Raw genomic sequence first — 5,998 nt, 5'->3', positions numbered from 1 at the left:
GTTCTGTCACTTCTACAAAAAGACACAATACAAATTGTTCCTTTACAAGAACAAGGAACAGGGGTTTACTCGCTGTATTTTCTAATTCCCAAGAAGGACGGGACACTAAGACCAATTCTCGACCTCAGGCCCCTCAATCATTTACATACAATCAGATCATTTTCATATGATCACTTTACAAGTGCTCCCACTGCTGCAACAAGGCGATTTCCTCACAACACTAGACCTGAAGGATGCCTACTTTCACATTCCTATATATCCTGCTTACAGAAAGTATCTAAGGTTTGTACTGGAAGGACAACATTATCAGTTAAAAGTCCTTCCATTCGGAGTGACAACAGCACCACGAGTATTCACAAAATGCCTAGCAGTAGTAGCAACACAGGAGACAACAAATACATGTCTTCCCCTATCTAGACGATTGGCTCATAAAAGCCAAGTCATCCAATCAGTGTGTTCAACACACACACAGCGGACAATTCAAACATTGCACAACTTAGGGTTCACAATCAACTACGCCAAGTCGCACCTGCAGCCCTCTCACATACATAAGTATCTAGGGGCTACAATAAACACGTGTACGGCTCTAGCGTATCCCAGTCCAGCAAGGATACAGAGCATTCAAGCCTTAGTCACAGCCTTTCAACAGCAACAATCTCTGCAAGCCAGAGTGTTCAGTAGACTAATAGGCATGATGGCATCTTGCATCTTCATTGTGCCATATGCAAGACTACAGATGCGTCCGTTACAGGAATGTCTAGCACAACAGTGGAACCAGGCTCAAGGTCAACTAACAGACCTGGTGTTGGTAGACAGCCGCACACATCGCTCTCTGCTGTGGTGGAACACCAAAAACTTGACAAAAGAGCGGCCGTTCCTCAAACCTGTTCCACAACTAGTGCTCACAACAGACGCATCCCTCAAAGGACGGGGAGCCCATCTCCTACATCATACAACTCAAGGACAATGGAACAGTCAACAAAAATTTTTCATATCAACCATCTAGAGCTACTAGCAATATTCTTAGCACTCAAAACTTTCCAAGTACTAGTGCAGAACAAAGCTGTCTTGATCCGGACCGACAACATGATAGCCATGTATTATATACAAAAACAGGGAGGGAAACACTCTCTACAACTGTCCCAGCTCGCACAGAACATTTGGAGATGGGCCATTCCACAGAACATATATCTGTTGGCAGAGCACCTTCGAGTTCACAATCAGATAGCAGATCTGTTGAGTCGGCAGACACAACAAATTCACGAATGGGAACTACATCCGCAGGTTCTTCAACCATTCTTTCGCAAGTGGGGTCATCCAGACATAGATCTGTTCGCCAGACACGAAAACGCAAAATGCCCAACCTTCGCCGCCAGGTTTCCACACCCGCTGTCCAAGTGCAATGCGATATGGATGAACTGGTCCGGCAGATTTGCGTACACTTTTCCGCCAATACCACTAATACCATTAGTAGTACGCAAGCTCAGACAACGGTCTCTCAAACTAATCCTAGTAGCTCCCACATGGGCACGTCAACCGTGGTTCACCACACTGCTAGAACTATCTCTAGTTCCACACCAAAAGCTACGACTGACTCTATCCCTGCTAACGCAGAACCATGGAGACAGCCAACATCCAGACCCAAATCAACTGAATTTGGCGATATGGCTCCTAAAGTCTTAGAGTTTGGTTATCTTAACCTACCACCAGACTGTATGAACATTATTAAAGAGGCCAGGAGACCTACTACCAGAGCTTGCTATGTTGCTAAATGGAAAAGATTTGCCATATACTGCAATAATAACCAAATTGATCCCCTGGATGCTTCCATCCAGAATATCATTTGCTACCTTTTACATGTAAAAAGGTGTAACTTGGCATATTCATCCATACGCCTACACCTTGCAGCAATTGCAGCATATTTACAAAATAGACAACATCGGTCTCTTTTCAGAGTGCCTGCAATTAAAGCTTTTATGGAAAGATTAAAAAGAATTATCCCTCCCAAGTTGCCACCTTCTCCAGTATGGAACCTAAACGTTGTTCTTACAAGACTCATGGGACCTCCTTTTGAGCCTTTACATAAGTGTGAACTGCAATTCCTCATGTGGAAAACAGCTTTCCTCATTGCCATTACCTCTCTTAGAAGAGAATGCAATTTAGTGATGGATATGTATGGTTGCCGAGGAAGTGGTCTCCTTTATCCCAAAGGGACTATTTTTTTTCTTTATGCAATACCATTAATGTGGCGTTGATTTGGCTTTGGACCAAACTGGCATTCTTCCTTGTTCCTGACCTCTCCAGCCAATCTTTGTGCCTCCCATCCTGGATCTCATCGGATTTGCTATAGCTTTTGGGGCCTGTTCCTGGGGAGGAGCTTGTACCAGTGATGGCTCTGGAATCTACACTAGTGGAGGAGTGACCAACTGGTTGCTTCAAGCCAGTGTGGCTCCTGCCATCAAAGGATGTGTGCCTTGAAAGATCTGGGGTCGAATAGCACAGAGGGCTAACCCACCAGTGGTATCTTGAAAGAAACCTTGGGGTCACAGGCACAGAGGGGGCTGCCACAGTGCTGAAGATCACCATCATGGCATGTAGGAACTGTGGTGGGTTGGCACCTTGTGTCAAGTATTCTACATCACTCTAAACAGGTACCAGAGCAAGGAGTGGCATTAGGCCTGGTGGAGAAGCCGACAAAGAAGCCAAGATGTCCCCCGGAAGAGGCAGCAACACTGTACAGGGAGGTTCTTCAGGTGAGGCTCCAAAGAAGACTCTGATTGAGGTGGAGAACATTGAGGTGACCGACCCTATAAGCTAAGCTAATGATCCTCCTTTTTTAGGTCTCGGCCTGCGTAGGCTGCGCGTGCGCAGTCTCGCTCACGAGATCTTATGTCTCTAGTATTGGGGCTTGAACCCGCCCCTCTTCTCCATTGGCTGGCCTCCTAAACAGCGGCCAGCCATTGGAGAAGAGGTCTCTCCGACGTTGTGTTTTCACTGTAAACCCTGTCCTTTTCCATTGAGAGGCGTGTTTTTTCTTTCTTCCTCTAGAAAAACACGCCCCCCAGTCTGAAAAGGACAGGGCTTACAGCGAAAACACAACAACATGGCGAGTGCTTGCTCCGTTCCTCCTGCAGCCCCGTCGAGCGTCCCTAGCAACCAGGCAACACGCCCAAATGCACTGGAGTGATTTGGCGCGCAACACGGTAGCTGCTCTCTTAAACAATACAACAAAACCCAGAGAAACCTTCATAGTGTGTTTTTTGTCTTTTATTTATTTTGTATTCCGTGGAGTTTCTTTGGTTTTTTCCAGCGAGCTGCCCCTGCTCTGTTCCCTTCTACGGGACATTTTTGCTGATGATGCTGTGATCGGGGTGAAGGAGGCAAGCTAACCGCAGGACACTTCCGGCCTTGGAGCAAGGCCCGGATCATGTGGGATGGAGTGGGAGCAGGTGCTGATCCAGGCAATGAAGAGCAGGGATGTGGCGACCACGCAGAAGCTTGTGACCAAGATCAAAGCCTTGAAAAACAGTGAGTGCCAGTCTGCCTTTCTAAGCGCATGTGCAGAAAGCTGACACTTGGGTCTGGGTGTAATTCTGCCTCCTTGTGGATCCTAAGCTTTGACGGGCGCGCCCTCTGTTCGTTTGCCTGTAATTGCCATTGCATGTGCCTAGAAACAGTCCCGTTTTGCAAGACGCGCCTTATAAGTGGTGTATGTAATGTGTGGAACTCGGCCACTAGTGTGCCCTGCCGTGTGTTTACACGACTGTAGTGCAGCGTCTGTGCGCTGTCGGCACTAGCACAACAGTCTTCTTTATTGCCCCACGGGGCACGCAGGAGGGCACTGGACTTTGCCATGTGTTTTATATAAATGGAGGGTAGCATTGCAGCCTGTGAGTGAATTGGGGCACTTGGTCGTGGAGGTCCATTCTAGCAGTGCGGCTATGGTGAGCGAATACCAGGGCAGTCGAGGTCTTCGGGGCAGGCGCCAGTGCTTGTGAGTCTCTTGCAGCAGTTCCCACGGCCTTGGGGGACAATACAGGAGCTGCGGCAGGTGGTTGTAGCTCTTCCTTGGAGTGGGTGATCCCGGAGGCATCCCCCGCCCCTCTCCTCCATCACTGTCTCATCAGTGGACATCCCTTGGGCCCTCTGAAACTTCGAGGAGGGACAGGGCCAAGAATCGCAGCAGGTGTTCTCTCAGTGATTTCTTATCAGCGCCACAAGTGATGAGGAGTAGAGTAGTATTCCCCTCCCCCCACCACTCCGAAGGGGTTGCAGGAGGCTCTGTTGTTCAGTTATGTGTATTTATTGCTTTTGGCAACTGGTGCCTTTCTCAAGCAGAGAAAAGTAAATAGTAGACGTTCTCACAGGGGGATGACCACAATGAAAAGAGGCAAGGCTTTGGCACCGAACGAAAACAACGCGTTTCACATTTCAATAACGTTTCATTACTTCACGAAGTCAGCGTTCCTCACTACGGTATCAGAGGGATCTGCACTGGACACAAGTTCTTCCACCAGTTTTGGTTCCACGGCACAGCGAGTACAACCCGTAACACAGTCTTCTTGCTCAGTTCCGCAACCTGGAGCAAAATGAACCACACATGCCTCACAACGCTACGTTCCCAAATTCCTTCCAGCAGTCAAACAGCCACCCATTCCCACACTCGCCCAACAGCAGCTATCCCAACTCTCCTGGTAGTGGCAGACCTATCCTCACTCCCCCACCAGCTCCGATCCCGGAAGTCCATTTCAGATTCCAGCGGATACTACTCCCCCTGCGTACATGCCACCCGAAGATCAGATGACGCAGGATGGGTCCCAGCCAATGGACACTAACATGATGGCTCCACCAATGCCCCCAGAAATCAGCAACCGAGGAGTTGATGTGCAAGCAGTTGCTTATGAAGAACCCAAGCACTGGTGTTCCATTGTCTACTATGAACTCAACAACCGTGTTGGCGAAGCCTTCCACGCATCCTCCACAAGTGTCCTAGTAGATGGCTTTACTGACCCTTCTAACAATAAGAACCGGTTCTGCCTTGGACTGCTCTCCAACGTTAACCGCAATTCCACAATTGAGAACACTAGGCAGCATATTGGCAAAGGTGTTCACCTCTAATATGTTGGAGGAGAAGTATATACTGAATGTCTCATTAATAGTAGTATTTTTGTACAAAGTCGGAATCGCAACTACCACCATGGCTTCCATCCAACCACCGTGTGCAAGATCCCTAGAGGCTGCAGTCTGAAGATTTTCAACAACCAAGAATTTGCACAGCTTCTGGCCCAGTCCGTAAACCACGGCTTTGAAACAGTCTATGAGCTTACAAAGATGTGCACTATTCGGATGAGTTTTGTGAAGGGTTGGGGTGCGGAGTACCATCGACAGGACGTCACAAGCACCCCCTGCTGGATTGAGATACATCTTCACGGTCCCTTGCAGTGGCTGGATAAAGTACTCACACAAATGGGTTCTCCTCACAACCCTATTTCATCTGTGTCTTAATGGATTCCTCAGTGATGGCCTCTGGAACCTAGTACGCCTTGCATGTACTTGAAGGATGTGCAAGTTGGAAGACATTGTAAATTGGGCGAGGCTCGAAGAAGGCCTCAAAGATACTTGACTTTAGTGACCAACTGCTAGAATCGAAGGGTTGACAACAACTCTACAGCCCTGTTACACGTTCTTTCGGCTTCATGAACATTTTACGTTTGTAAAGTTATTAGGGGGGGGGGATAATGATCAGCGAAGCATTTTAATGTAGTAGGATGTTGTGTGAATTTGGTTAGTACTAGGAAAAAATTATTCAAAACCCAAAAAAGTTACCTGTTAAAAATGGGTGTTTTTTACAGACCCAGGTATCTGGCACTTTGAGGTCACATTTTACATGTTCGGAATTTGTTTGTCTCAATTTCTGGGGGTAGGTACACCCCCTTGTTCCCTGAAGGTGGAGAAAATAGAATATGAATGGTGGTCTTAAGGCTGAACGAGATGCTTG

General features: G+C 47.7%; 1 pseudogene; it reads left to right on the top strand.

Moving 5' to 3' along the window:
• Window positions 1–4,522: 4,522 nt before the first annotated feature.
• Window positions 4,523–5,670, top strand: LOC144754018 (mothers against decapentaplegic homolog 1 pseudogene; annotated as a pseudogene).
• Window positions 5,671–5,998: the final 328 nt, after the last annotated feature.

The sequence above is a fragment of the Lissotriton helveticus genome, chromosome 5_1 (genome assembly GCF_964261635.1).
Source record: "Lissotriton helveticus chromosome 5_1, aLisHel1.1, whole genome shotgun sequence".
Taxonomy (NCBI): Eukaryota; Metazoa; Chordata; class Amphibia; order Caudata; family Salamandridae; genus Lissotriton; species Lissotriton helveticus.
Note: the sequence above shows the minus strand (reverse complement) of the source record. Positions and strands in the feature narration are given on the sequence as shown.